Below are 15,992 nucleotides of genomic sequence, written 5' to 3' on the forward strand. Positions count from 1 at the left end.
TCATAAAATCTGCAAATTCTTCATATTGGAAGATTTCTCAATACTGGAAGAAGACATTTTGATACAAAGCCAATAGGAAAAAAAACTGTTCTCTTGTTCCCTTTTATAAAGTCTCTAGTCATTTTTACGGATCATTCAGATATGTTAAAAGTACAAGCTGCAAAATGTTACGTTTTATAAGTATTCATGCTGTGCCAAGTTTCTGATGTGCTCTGCTGCGTATTTGTTTATGTCTTGGAGACAGAATATGTGATTTATAGTTAGACTGGTGGGGGTGGCAGCAAGGGAAGCTGTTATGTTCTTCCTTTGCTGCTTGTCGTGCGCCGCTGCTGTTCTCTCCAGCTTGCTGTACGTTCACCCCAATATGCACCCTCAGGCAGTATGCCTTTCATTATTTCTTTTGAAACTTTCATCTGAAGTCTCTGAGGGATTAGCCCTCTTGATTCCTGACACAGTCAATGAAAAACAAGCCTCATATACAGGGAGGCTTACAGCCAGAAAAGCCGTGCTCAGCCCTCCCCTCGCCTCTCAATGTGAAACTGTATAATGGTTTACACAATAAATGGAGGCTCCTCTGGTTTTTGGTCATTTTGACATTCAAATTTGTGTTGGATTTTGCATGCAAGAGTGTTGTTCATTCATTTTATATTTTGATGAAATCTAGCTGTTGTTCCTGTGGAGGTACATCTCTTAAGAAAAAGCATCTGTCAAATGAAATTTAAGGCTGCCTCCAAATAAAGAATTTCCAAGTCGACGATAGTCTTTACTTTAAGCCATTAGTCAACTAGTTTTCGCACATTTATGATATTAATTTAATTATTTGAATAGATATTTTGGGGCACCATGTTCTGAGTTCCGGAGCAGAGAAGGATTTTTTAACATTGTTAAACTGTGCTACATTACATAGAAATACAAAACCATGTTCCTTCATAAATAAATAAAATATATATTTTACAAACCCACGCATGCAGCGAGCCGCCTGTTAACGACAAGCAGAAATAATTTTGACTGTGTCAGAACAACCAGTAAGAGGAATGAACATTTTGTTACATTATTTCAATACAGTATAACATCACACAAGTCTTGTTGTTCATAACACAAAAACAAATACTCGTGGATTTATCAACACGATGGATGATGTATGAAGTTACTTACAAATGAACTTGCTTGAAGCTCACTCCTCTCCCGCTTGATTCCATTCCTTAATGACATGTTAATGATATAACTGATGTTTTTATTGTTGAATATAGGCTTGTGATGCATTGAAGGGCGGGCTGGTTCATAAAAATGAACATTCTGATTAATAGCTGGTAGGTGAAATAGGTTGAAGTATCTCCCCCTTAAAAGAGCTGGTGTGCATGTTTACGGCACAGCAGCATGACTTAATTAATGCCGACAGGATTGGTCAGGATCTAATGTTAATTAATGTTCTGTGTTCTTCTACACATTCAAAAGGTCTTACACACTGTCCAGGTTCATACATTGAAATTAATTGGAGTAAAGCAGCCGTCCTCCTTATAAATCCTGTGCTTCATCAGACATGTCTAAAAACGTTTATTTCGGAAGCTAAATGTTCATTTCTGTTTCCTATGTAGAGTTTCCTCTGTCCGTCCTGTCAAGTTTATAACTACAATTTTTAGTTTGACTGCTTAAAGGTGCCGTAGAATGCTCATTTTAAGGGAATACATAATACTTGGATTTAGGGTTTCTACTAGAAAATGTTCACATGCTTTAATGTTTAATGGAGACATATTGTCCGGTTATCCCTCTGATGTCCTCCGGCTGCTCTGCCTCCACTTTACGGAGTTTATATGTTACTGATTTCTTTAGCAGCTAGTTACTGCTATCGGCAGCTACTTAATAAGCTATTCAGTTAGCTGTGCAGCTAGCTGTCCTATTTCTGATTCTGCCCGGAGTGGAAGCTTGATGCTCTGGGTTTGTGTTTATGTTTACACCTCTGATATTACAACAGAAGATTTGGACTGATTCAGAGCCAGCTGATAGCAGGAGCTGCTATTAGCAACAGCTAGCGGTTAGCAACCTGTAGCCTTAGCAACAAGCTATCTGTCTATCAGGAAACTTAATAAATCACAAAGCCGAGGCAGAGCAAAACCATGACAAAACCATAAAATATTTACCTTCCCTTCATAACCGTAAAATCACTTTCTGTGAGACACACTGCACAACCTCCAGCTGTGCCTCTATGAGCTCGTATGGCCGCTTCTCTGGAACATAGGCTGGTCTTTGTATCTTTGGGGGCATAAACATCCCATCACATGTTACATAACATCTAGCGCTTGCTGGCAGTAGCCCATTTTTTGGGGGTATTTTGGGTGCGCAAGATTTACATATGAAGGAAGAAACAATGGAGACTGAGGCTCATGGTATATCAGTTAGATGCACTGAACTCTTTTTATCCAACTATGCCAAAGGAAAGTTTTCCATTCTACGGCACCTTTAAATGCCCCACAATATTTTCTGTGACATTACTGCGCCTCTCTATTTATTAAAGCAAATCATTAAAGAAAACACTCATACATCAATACAACAAAAGGATCACATGGGAAGCTACCGGCCCAGTAGAGGTGAAGTGAAATGTCCATGTGGGCGTGGGGTTCTTAATCTAAAAGAAAATAATTTGTTGGGGTGGATGACTTATGTGTACATACGGATTCAGATGATGCCAGTGCCGATCCACGCATCACACCAATTCAGCTGCTATAATTGTGGCACTACATGCGCAAACAGTTTCTAACGTCAAATTATTTCATATTTATTTCATGTCAATAATTTGAGGTTGTCGTAATAAGAGTGCCCATTTTGTAGTCTGCAAATGTAATTCTAAAAGTATAGTCCTGTGACAACAGTTACAATTGAAGTTTTAGGCAACATTTGAGATAGATTTTACTATTATTTCTTACACTCATGATGAAACACTCACCTCATCAAGTTGAGGGATGAAAAGGATCTCCTGTTGACAGGCAAAAGACACAGCACAAAAAAAAGCCTGGGAGTGAATTAATGAACTTCTATGTAGTGCATGAAACTACACTGCTCAAAAAAATAAAAGGAACACTTCAAACCCTCCACTTAGGAAGCAACACTGATTGACAATCAGTTTCACATGCTGTTGTGCAAATGGAATAGACAACAGGTGGAAATTATAGGCAATTAGCAAGACACCCCCAATAAAGGAGTGGTTCTGCAGGTGGTGACCACAGACCACTTCTCAGTTCCTATGCTTCCTGGCTGATGTTTTGGTCACTTTTGAATGCTGGCGGTGCTTTCACTCTAGTGGTAGCATGAGACGGAGTCTACAACCCACACAAGTGGCTCAGGTAGTGCAGCTCATCCAGGATGGCACATCAATGCGAGCTGTGGCAAGAAGGTTTGCTGTGTCTGTCAGCGTAGTGTCCAGATCATGGAGGCGCTACCAGGAGACAGACCAGTACATCAGGAGACGTGGAGGAGGCCGTAGGAGGGCAACAACCCAGCAGCAGCACCGCTACCTCCGCTTTGTGCAAGGAGGAGCAGGAGGAGCACTGCCAGAGCCCTGCAAAATGACCTCCAGCAGGCCACAAATGTGCATGTGTCTGCTCAAACGGTCAGAAACAGACTCCATGAGGGTGGTATGAGGGCCCGGCGTCCACAGGTGGGGGTTGTGCTTACAGCCCAACAGCGTGCAGGACGTTTGGCATTTGCCAGAGAACACCAAGATTGGCAAATTCGCCACTGGCGCCCTGTGCTCTTCACAGATGAAAGCAGGTTCACACTGAGCACACGTGACAGAGTCTGGAGACGCCGTGGAGAACGTTCTGCTGCCTGCAACATCCTCCAGCATGACCGGTTTGGCGGTGGGTCAGTAATGGTGTGGGGTGGCATTTCTTTGGGGGGCCGCACAGCCCTCCATGTGCTCGCCAGAGGTAGCCTGACTGCCATTAGGTACCGAGATGAGATCCTCAGACCCCTTGTGAGACCATATGCTGGTGCAGTTGGCCCTGGGTTCCTCCTAATGCAAGACAATGCTAGACCTCATGTGGCTGGAGTGTGTCAGCATTTCCTGCAAGAGGAAGGCATTGATGCTATGGACTGGCCCGCCCGTTCCCCAGACCTGAATCCAATTGAGCACATCTGGGATATCATGTCTCGCTCTATCCACCAACGCCACGTTGCACCACAGACTGTCCAGGAGTTGGCGGATGCTTTAGTCCAGGTCTGGGAGGAGATCCCTCAGGAGACCATCCGCCACCTCATCAGGAGCATGCCCAGGCGTTGTAGGGAAGTCATACAGGCACGTGGAGGCGACACACACTACTGAGCCTCATTTTGACTTGTTTTAAGGACATTACATCAAAGTTGGATCGGCCTGTAGTGTGGTTTTCCACTTTGATTTTGAGTGTGACTCCAAATCCAGACCTCCATGGGTTGATAAATTTGCACACATTCAACTATGTAAGGAAATGAGTATTTAATGAGATTATTTCATTCATTCAGATCTAGGATGTGTTATTTTAGTGTTCCCTTTATTTTTATGACCAGTGTATAATCTGAGTGTTGTTGCTTTCAATATGTTATAACGTTTAATGCAAACTCGATGTTTCTGCATGTCATAGGGTTGACAGACATTCTTCTGGATTGTGAAGATATGATCTATAGCCTTTATGTTTTGGTATTTTCATCTGACAGAGAGGCTATAACAAAACAATGGACAGATGATGCAGCTGTGCCATATCATATTTAATAGACGTTGCTTTAAAATGACAGCACCGAAGCAAGGATGTCACATTTTGTTAAATACCTGTCGTCTCGACTCCTCATGTAGTCAACAAAACAAAGTCATATCTTTTGATTTTTGTACCAGACAGAAACTCAAATCCAAACCCGCTCCTTGACTAATAACCTATACTGTCGGCCCTCCTCTAAATAAAGTTGATAATATGAAATATCTCGGTGTATGGCTTGATTACGAACTCTCATTCAACACTGATATTGTCTTACATGTTACAGTGTTCCTATGAAACTTGCCTCTCAATTTATACTTCAGATTTTTGACTAATCTAATGCAGAGTACTCCTGCATTACTGCTAATGCAAACTGAACATTTCCTGCTGCTGCAGCTTCACAATAAAAGCATTTAACTGGTGAAACACAACTTGACTTATTTTGAAGCAGTCACAGGAAATGCAATGTTTGTAAGTGAGATCAGCACTGACCGCTGACGGTTGTCTTGTCGTGTAGACGCATTGTAGTGGTCTACACGACAAGACAACCGTCATTTTTAACAGTTTTCTGACAGCGGACCAGTTTGACATATTGCAGTGAGTAATGCAACAGTCAGGAGCATAAAGAGCTGCATACGACAGGCTGCACACCTCCACCTTCTCAGCCAGTTAACCAACTCCTTCACCAACTTCACTTTCGCTGTTGGCAGACGCTTATGATATTACATTAAAATTACCACCTGTTTGAATATAGGGATATGACTTGTAATACAGTCCAGTGCGGCTTGCCGTAGTATAATCTGTTCCCCCAGTTTCCTAATGAAGCAAAAACATTCTCAAACTTCTCATAAAAGGTCACTGTTTTTCACCATTGATTTGGCAAAGTATCTGTCAAACAAACTAAAGGCGCCTTATGCACTCTAAAACCTATTACTGGGATAAACTTAATTTTATTGGTGAAACATTTTTACACTTAAAAATATTGAGTAAATTTAAAAGCTGTGAAATCAAGTAAATATAACTTGCGAATTTAGTAAATATAAGTTAAAAACATTAAGTGGATCTGAATAACTAAATTAATTATCCTGACAGATAAAATTGAGTAGATCTAATCAAAATCTTAAGTCAATGTAATAGAAACCCTTTGAGATAAATCATAATAAAATTGAGTAGATATAACAACAACATTTACTCAATGATTTGAGTAAGTATCCTGAATTCAATTTATATTTAACTATAAATTATCAAAATAAATATGTGACATGTACTTAATTCTTTTAGCTATATTTACCCTTTGTCTCCAGGAGTACATACACAATATATTTCAAGAAAAACAAAGCAACTGAACACATCACATTTTAATTAGAACTTTATTTGTCCAATCTGTTTACTTTACAAAAAGACAATATAAATTACAAACATATGACATACGTAACAATGATCACACTATAAAAACAGTAAGCTCAACTCTGCACACAGTAAACTGTCTCTAAAAAAAAATGGGTAAAATGCACCAAGAACAATTGGCCTTTGAATTAACTTTGCAAAATATAGCAGAAATAGAATAAACATACTTGTGAATATCATAATTTGTGTATAATCACCTATAATGAGCCTTTTTATGTGTACAGACGGCAAAGGTCATCTTACTCAGGAGTCCGCCACGCTACACAGTCATGTTTCTACAGTAGGGCAAAATGGACAAACCAAGGACTGGCTCTAGGTAGCGCCAAGTGTGCAGGAGAAACTATGGTGGCAGTGAAACTTCTGAAAAATGGGAAGGCCCTATCTAGAGTCATTGTTTGGTTTGTCCCTTCAGAGCTACTGTAGTTACATGGTGGCCTCTGATGAAGACGACGCGTGCAGTCTTGTAGAAATAGACAATTTATTAGGTACACCTCGAACAATCTACTGCTTTGCTATAAAGTCTACTTTTATGATGCATTTAATGGTAATGGATTGTTAGTGTCACAGAGGTATTGTTTTAGCATTGAGGTCATAGCTGGAGATGGTGTTGGACTGGACTACATTAGAGTCAGAGGTTTTTCTAATATTATGCTCACCTCATGGATGTAAATAGGGAGGACAAAAAAAGAGAAGAGAAACCTCTCACTATAATGTAGATCAGTAGAACACCACTTCTAACTATCACCTCAAACATTTAATTGGAGGCCTATTTACACATTTCTGACAATTTCACAAAAACACTGTACACTTTGTAGAAGTTTAGCTGTTGCTGTGAATTACATTAGACTGTTCAGGTGTATCAAATAAATTGTCCATGCTATGAGAATAATTGGCTTAACTGAACTCATATGGCAAATATGCACCAAGTGACAATTACACAACTGAACAGAATACCAGTCCAAAATCCAATGTTCTCTTATGTAAACATTAAGACAGTCCACCAGCCACATTATAAGAGCACCTTGCCAGACAGTAGTCAGCAGCTTAGGTACACAGGTAATTTTTCAGTCATTGAATTTAGTTTGAAAGGTCTCCAGGATCCAGATCCAGCACTACAATTTGGAAGACCTCAAAACTAACTTTTGATTCTTGGGTTTTTCAGATCCAAGGCACAGGTTAGTCCCAACAACTAGCAGCAATGTGAGGACAGTGATGCCCTTATTCACAGTCCCTACATCAGTAGGTTCTTTGACTGATCCATATTGGTTCCGTAGCAGGTAAAGCTTCACCTCTCATCCCAACTCCTCTTGAACAGAGGTTAGAGCTCACTTTCTTTGTAATAACTTTAGTCTCGATATTAATGAATGCACACAGAAGGATTAATAAATGTATTCTGTAGTTTATTTATAAATCACTCTCCATATAAATATTTATATACACACGTTTAATATCAGTCATTCACATTATAGACACCACCACTGACTATATTTCTGGGTGCATTGAAAAACATTTTGTGGAGTCATGTATATAAAATCCCAAAAAATCTTTTTTACTTATCTGTTAGAAAATGTATTTAAAGGCAACAAATAACATGTGGGGTTAAGCCAGGTACCTTCAGGAGTAAGTTTGTGATGTCGGGTGTAACTTCCCTATTAGCCAGTATGACTAAAGGTGGATAGGTTTTACCCTAGGTATGCCCTACACTGCATCTCTAAACTGCTTTGAGCAGGTTATCTTAAGGTTACCCTGCATATGTGGACTACACACTACATCTGTCTTCAGTGTAAAAGAGAACAATTTATACATACCACTTGATAAAATATTTTTAGATTTCATCCTGACTTGTTCCACTGGGGATAAAGCTAAACAATGAATTCCATTTGCAATTATATTGCGATATGATAAAACGAGATTTTCTAATAGCAAAGGCTGCGATTCCACTGGTCACATGATAAGCGAGAGTAAAGCTGTCTGCAGAGGAAGCATCAAGTTGAGGTGTTGTCGGAGAATTACTAAGCTAGTCTATTAGATGCGAGAGGTATCACTTGGTTTTATTTTTGTTGGCCAACTTTTGCATTGAACCTCAAACGGAATGTTTTTTTGTTTGCTTGCTGGGATACAGAAATGGAAGTTTTAGTTGAGAGATGGAGTCTTGTAGAGATGTGAACTGAGAGTAGGACTCATTAATTGGTGGTTGAACTGTGGGTTTTGTATCGAGCGCTGTACTATACACTTTGGTGAACATTAATTTTCCTGTCATCTGTAGGTAGGCCTAGCTGATATTATATAATGCCATGACTTGACTCTCAAATGATCTTCCTCTGAAATTATTATAATTTGATACTTTTTCTTCACAATTGCTCATAATAATAATAATTCATGCATTACCTAATTTCATTTTAACACATAGGCCTGGCCACCACATCTTGGATATTCTGAGTTTTTTCTCGGATTATTACCCCTCTCCCCTGGCCCAATTTTTTATTTATTACAATATACCTAATATGTAGTTGTACCTACAGCATATACAATATATACAATAAGAAATAGAGAACTACAAACACAACACTGAATTACAAATTTACTCTGCACTGCCAACAAGCCTCCCTGGAGTTGTTGGCCACCACGATGTTAGATCTGGCCATTAATGTTTCTTTACACTCCTCATATCCTGACACAGTCAACGTGCATTCTTCTGGGGAAAATGCGGAGCATGCGCCGAGCACAAACTCCAGACAGAGAGAGGCGGGGCAAGCCAGTGTGTTTACCTGAGGTGTAGGCTTCTTGTGTGTCTGTGTGTTGGGAGAAGAGAATTCCGAGGAAGGTGCGAAGCATATTTAAAAATGTATAATAATAATATTTGTGCTAATTAAATCGTCTATCAGCCCAACCCCAGTGTGTGTGGTATCTAGGGCTGAACGATTTTCACAGATATTTCCTGAGCTGACAGGTAGCTGTGTGTGTGATGCAGGCACCTATCGCCACAATACGCTTACCTTTCAACACGTAAGTTTTGTTATGCATTTTTCCTGTCAAAGCGGCGGATGGCCTGATGATTTCACCCACCACCAAGTTACCCGCGGGTGCTACTTTCATTCCCTGTGTGACACTAAAGTTTCTGTAGTGTCAGCTTCTGTCAAGCTTAAGGCCGTTATACAACAAGAAGGCAAGGTACAGCGTAACGTGCGAAGTTGATGCTTCGTCTGCACTCTGCTTTACTCTACCAGAGAGTAATCGCAGCCTTTGTGATTAGAAAATCTCGTTTTATTACACTGCGATATCATCGCAAATGCAATTAATTGTTCAGCCCTAGTGGTATCCTAGGCTTTTTGTAATCCTTTTTGTTTTAGCACAAAATATGTAGTTGAATCCTAATCTTTAGCCTGATACGATTCCATAAATTTCAAACTGCTTGTTACAGAAAAAAAAAAGGACACACTAAGAGTAATCCCTCCCTGCTAACTCGCTATGCTTCTCCTTTGCATGTTTGGGATCTCCTCTCAGTCATCAATGAATACATTAGTTAAAACTTCAAAAACGAACACTTAATAATCCTGAGAACTATTTTGCTCACCTCAAAGTCCTTCACACTTGCATCTTCTCCTGGATGGTCAAGGACACATCAGATAATGACCTCTCGTTTTTGTTGAATGAAGATTCCACTCTGGAGAACAGAAAGTCTTTAAACAACTAATAAAATCTGCACATTCAAGCAGAGTTTTGCTTTAGAGTGGCTCCCTCCACTCCAGAAGGAATACAATTGTATAACCTGAAGTAGAATACTCACTTCTGCCCGATGCCACTAGTCAACACTGACGTGAATTTTGGCTCAAGATTCAGCGATGATCCTCTGGAATTCTGCACTGAAAAAAGAAAGAACTGGCAACACAATCTATTATCATTTCAAGTCTGCAAATCCAATCCTACGTGTTCAAAATTAAGGTGCAACTCACTGCTTTCCTAAATTTGTGTAAACCAAATTAAATGTGTTGGGATACTTGTTTTAATACAACACATTTAATCCTCCAGGAACACTATAATAAAAGGATGATATCTACCTGCTGTTTTGTTATCTTCGATCAGCTTCTTTCCCTTAGTGGTGTTGGTGCTGTGAAACAAATAAAATACGATAATAATAATTACCTGACTTGACAATAAATTTAACTTCTCTTGCTCTAGCCATCATATAATGTTTTCCAAAAATATGACAAAACTTAATTTGGACAAAGAGGGCACTCATCTAAAGAAAAAATGTAAAATACCTAGAACAATAATTAAAAATGTAACTGTTGGAGAGAGACCAGAGAAAACTTAACAAATAGCAGACTAGTTGCAGGTGTGAAGCAGCAGGCATAGAGGTTATGATTAGGATTATACTGTATTTTTTATTTTTTTTATTGTATCCACACTACTCTGCCTGCTTATTATACTAGTACGGGTTAAATTTCATTAACATTTTTAAAAAAGAATAAATTCAGACCAGGTTTAGAATTTATTAACATTTTAAATATGAGAGTAAATGTTGTGTCTAACACAGCAACAGTAAAGTTTACAACAGCAAAGTCACTATATACACTTAATAAGACTCACTGGAAAAAGATCTGAAATGTCAATAAATAAAACATATTCATGACATCAAAATACTGAGTTTAGATTAGAAATGATGTCCAGACATCATCAGTCATTCATCCTGTCCCCCTCCAACATGTGCTGCTCAGGTAATTCACTGGTTTGTCTCAGCCTGATAAGCAGTATGTATGTGTATGCGTGCAGGAACTATACCTCCGCCTCTCAAACTCGTTTTCTACTTTTCATAGGGCGCTGTGAAAAAAAACACCCACGTCGACATAGTTTTCACAGCGCCGTATCGCCAATATAAATACAAAAATATACCATGCAAAGTTTTATGGTTAGTTATGGTTGTGCTAACATTAACATTAGCTTCTTTGTCGACGTTAATGCAGTAAACCCTCTAACTTAAGTTACCTATGAAAGCAAGGCTACGACAGTTTAATTACCACCAGTGTGAATATTCATTAACTTTTACTAGCTGGACACTTAACTTACCAGAGTTTGCAGGGAATATTCCAGGTGCTTCTTGTGGTGTGTCCTTCCCTCTTGCTGCCACTTGTTGGTTGCAGAGAGACTGATTTCCCATGAGGCCGCACGATTAGCATTATGTGTGAGGCATAACTTACTCAATTTATTAACTAGTAGTTTAAGTTGAAATAATATCAGGTTGGAATGAGTAATAATTGTGGTTCTTGAAACTAATCATTAGAATGAATCCATTCTCAACTATGATTTGATTGAAATTTACCAAAAATATTAAGAATATCTAAAAAATGTAATTTGTCAAGCAAATACTAATTTCATTTTGTGAAATAAACTTAATGATAATTGTAAATTGAACAAATTAGCTGTTAAATCTCTAGGCATTTATTTTGGTATGTACAACTCAAACAATCACTAAAGCAATATTCAGAGATTTTATTAAGTTAGTATAGCTATTTATTACTACGATACTTATGATATTTATTAAGCCTATGACTAATTTTTTATAGTGTGGCTTTGTTGCATTATCAAATAAGTTATTTTTGGAGGTTAAAAAGTAACTAAGTAACTTTTACTCTACTTTTTACTTGTACTTAAGTAAAAGTTCATCAAAGCAATCATACTTTTACTTGAGTAGAATATTTTTGTACTCTTTCCACCTCTGTTCTAATGTAATCTGTCAGTTTTCTACATTTTCTGGTTTAACAGCATATACAGTGGGTACGGAAAGTATTCAGACCCCTTTAAATTTTTCACTCTTTGTTTCATTGCAGCCATTTTCCAAAAATCAAAAAAGTTCATTTTATTTCTCAGTAATGTACACTCAGCACCCCATCTTGACAGAAAAAAACAGAAATGTAGAAATGTTTGCAAATTTATTAAAAAAGAAACTGAAATATCACATGGTCATAAGTATTCAGACCCTTTGCTCAGTATTTAGTAGAAGCACCCTTTTGATCTAATACAGCCATGAGTCGTTTTGGGAAAGATGCAACAAGTTTTTCACATCTGGATTTGGGTATCATCTGCCATTCCTCCTTGCAGATCCTCTCCAGTTCTGTCAGGTTGGATGGTAAACGTTGGTGGACAGCCATTTTCAGGTCTCTCCAGAGATGCTCACTTGGGTTTAAGTCAGGGCTCTGGCTGGGCCATTCAAGAACAGCCACGGAGTTGTTGTGAAGCCACTCCTTCGTTATTTTAGCGGTGTGCTTAGGGTCATTGTCTTGTTGGAAGGTAAACCTTCGGCCCAGTCTGAGGTCCAGAGCACTCTGGAAAAGGTTTTCGTCCAGGATATCCCTGTACTTGGCCGCATTCATCTTTCCCTCGATTGCAACCGGTCGTCCTGTCCCTGCCGCTGAAAAACACCCCCACAGCATGATGCTGCCACCACCATGCTTCACTGTTGAGACTGTATTGGACAGGTGATGAGCAGTGCCTGGTTTTCTCCACACATACCGCTTAGAATTAAGGCCAAAAAGTTCTATCTTGGTCTCATCAGACCAGAGGATCTTATTTATCACCATCTTGGAGTCCTTCAGGTGTTTTTTAGCAAACTCCATGCAGGCTTTCATGTGTCTTGCACTGAGGAGAGGCTTCCGTCGGGCCACTCTGCCATAAAGCCCCGACTGGTGGATTGCTGCAGTGATGGTTGACTTACTACAACTTTCTCCCATCTCCCGACTGCATCTCTGGAGCTCAGCCACAGTGACCTTTGGGTTCTTCTTTACCTCTCTCACCAAGGCTCTTCTACCCCGATAGCTCAGTTTGGCCGGACGGCCAGCTCTAGGAAGGGTTCTGGTCGTCCCAAACGTCTTCCATTTGAGGATTATGGAGGCCACTGTGCTCTTAGGTGCAGCAGAAATTTTTTTGTAACCTTGGCCAGATCTGTGCCTTGCCACAATTCTGTCTCTGAGCTCTTCAGGCAGTTCCTTTGACGTCATGATTCTCATTTGCTCTGACATGCACTGTGAGCTGTAAGGTCTTATATAGACAGGTGTGTGGCTTTCCTAATCAAGTCCAATCAGTATAATCAAACACAGCTGGACTCAAATGAAGGTGTAGAACCATCTCAAGGATGATCAGAAGAAATAGACAGCACCTGAGTTAAATATGAGTGTCACGGCAAAGGGTCTGAATACTTATGACCATGTGATATTTCGGTTTTTCTTTTTTAATAAATTTGCAAAAATTTCTACATTTCTGTGTTTTTCTGTCAGATGGGGTGCTGAGTGTACATTACTGAGAAATAAAATGAACTTTTTTGATTTTTGGAAAATGGCTGCAATGAAACAAAGAGTGAAAAATTTAAAGAGGTCTGAATACTTTCCGTAACAGACTCTGGAGATTTGTCCTTGGATGCACTTTTAGCACTAACTTCATAATGTATGATGCACTTAAATGGCCATCTCTAAATGTAAGAAGACGCATTCACTGCCTTCAGCATATATTCAATTGCATTCATTAATCTTCCTTATTTACAAGTTGTATCTTATTCCTTTTACTTCAAATTATCAAATTAGGCACTCAGCTCTGTTTCTCTGTCCAACAAACAATTGGCAAAATAGCTTTTATGTTCATCACTTTGTATGTTTAAGCACACTCTTTTTCTTACCTTGAGATGGACTGCTTCTGTATCAATGATGTATTTTTTGAGTTGGTGATCCACTCACTCTGCTGCTTATCTAGTATTGGACATTTTGGCCACTTAGTGGTTGTAATGTTTTCTAACATTGTGTGTGTTTTTGTCTGTTGTCTGCTTGTGCATTGCCATATTGATAACTGTATTTCTATTTTTTACTGTGTCACTCTGTGACACTGTGACACTGTGACACTGTGTTCCCCGGTGGCTTGTCCCGGGCCTGAAAACCTCTTTCTCCCGACGAGCACACCTCCTATGCTATTGATGTAAATAAACACTGACACTCCCCCAGTACTCTGAGCTCCTGAGCAGTGCATGCATGCAACGCATGCCAGTAAGTGACTTCTGTGTTACAAGAGAAAAGGTCCGTGTTGCAACAATATACTTTCATCCTGGTGGTGCAGCTCCTGATTGGAGTTTGAGGTTTATTTTATTTTTTTCTGCGACTATCTAACTAATGAAAAGTTTGTCGACTGAGACTCTTCTCCTCAACTAACAGTTTAGTCGACTATTAGGGGCAGCCCTACATAAATGTAATGTAATTTTAACCTTTAAGCATTATAAACCCACCTCTGTAGCACTATTTAAGCTGCTTTTAATGTTTAGGTTTCCAAGGTTGCATATAGACAGTATGGTTCTCCAAGCTTTAATTAATACCCCAATATAAAGCCATAGGCCAATATAAAGCCATAGGCAGCTAATGCCAGTGAACCAAATCAGAAAAACAAGTGTTGCCCAGCATGATAGTACAAAGAAATGAGGTAAACAAAAGGCTGGTGAAGAAAGGTGAATATTTTGTAAGCTAAATATCCACATATTTTCCTTAATGGCTTATAGGGACCAAATCCGAGCTAATGAGTTCATTTGTTGGCTAGAAATATGACACCAGTAAGGTCATGTTGCTCTGCTTTTGCACATTCAGCAAACACAGAGCAAGCAGTTGACAAACCAATAGAATATCAGTATTTAGTTAAGTTTAAATATTATCAAAGTAAAACTGTCAAATGAGGATAAAATCTACTGAACATAACATAATAAAACAATTCAAGTTATTTAAAGGTTCAGTGTGTAAGTTTTAGTGGCATCTAGTGGTGAGGGTTGCAAATTGCAACCAGCAGCTTACGGTGCATTCACGTGCTCCTTGGATGGTCCCATTTCCCGAGTTGTGAAGTTGTTCATCCGACTTCAGTGTGTGTTCATGTGCTCTTAAGTCAGAATGTGGAATTAAAATGAACGCTACTACAAAGATGTGTTTGATTAGCATTATCAAGGCATACACATAGGCTATACATCTTAACTGTTTGTTAGCCAGGTGGACAAAAACACAATTCCAAATGAATGAAATGTTGCTCTGTGTCTGCTGCATCTGTGAATAAGCAACTGTTTGCTTAGAACTGCCAAATAAACTTAAAACGTTTAGATGCTGATGTAGCCCAAATGGACTGTCAGTTAAAGGAGCTGAAACTGAATGCTGCACTAGTGGACCAGCATCTCAGACCAAAACACACCTACGCTATGAGCCACCAGACTCCACCTCACAGATCATCGTAAAGCACACTGCATCGTTAGTTTTTCCACTGTTCCAACAATCACCTACTCTGTTTTGATCTAAATAAACCCTTACATCACTCTCCTCAAAGCCAACCGTTTTACAAGGGGACTCACATAAACTGACAACCAGACTGGCAACCAAAAAAAAGAACAGAGAGGCTCGGATGGGTAGGACTGCTTTCAATTCCTTTTGCTCCATATTAATGGAACAAACTGCAGAACAAATTCAAGTTAAACCCTCTGGTGTTACTTACCCATTTTAGAAATGTTAGAGAGAATAGAGAATCATTATGATGTGCCTAAAAAGAAACTCTGGTCTCAGTCTTTTCGTTGTTAAAATACATTTTTTTTTTTTTTTTTAGAAATGACAGCTACAGGGAGTGTAATATCATTCTCTGCTCAGGATGCCATTACTCCACCATATCTTTACATGCCAAAAAGTTAGCTGGTATATTAATGTTTAGAATCTCATATACAGAACCTTTATTAAGTGTTGATAATGTTTTTGCTTTGCAATCATCAAATTAGTATTGATGCTCCACAAAGACTACTGTGTGATGGAATGTAACACTCATTTCAAACTCTTTTTAAAGTGTCTGCACATGATTATCAGCAGGATC

The 15,992-nt window shown here is 39.1% G+C and overlaps 1 long non-coding RNA gene across 1 annotated transcript; it reads right to left on the reverse strand.

Moving 5' to 3' along the window:
• Positions 1–929: 929 nt before the first annotated feature.
• LOC119917351 lies at positions 930–3,032 on the reverse strand. Its single transcript, XR_005447258.1, has 3 exons — positions 2,942–3,032; positions 1,156–1,201; positions 930–979 (listed from the first exon to the last, which is right to left on the reverse strand). It is a non-coding gene; the product is annotated as an uncharacterized LOC119917351 (long non-coding RNA).
• Positions 3,033–15,992: the final 12,960 nt, after the last annotated feature.

The sequence above is a fragment of the Micropterus salmoides genome, unplaced genomic scaffold, assembly GCF_014851395.1.
Source record: "Micropterus salmoides isolate LMB-PRFRI ecotype aquatic unplaced genomic scaffold, ASM1485139v1 Ms_hic_scaffold_10, whole genome shotgun sequence".
Taxonomy (NCBI): Eukaryota; Metazoa; Chordata; class Actinopteri; order Centrarchiformes; family Centrarchidae; genus Micropterus; species Micropterus salmoides.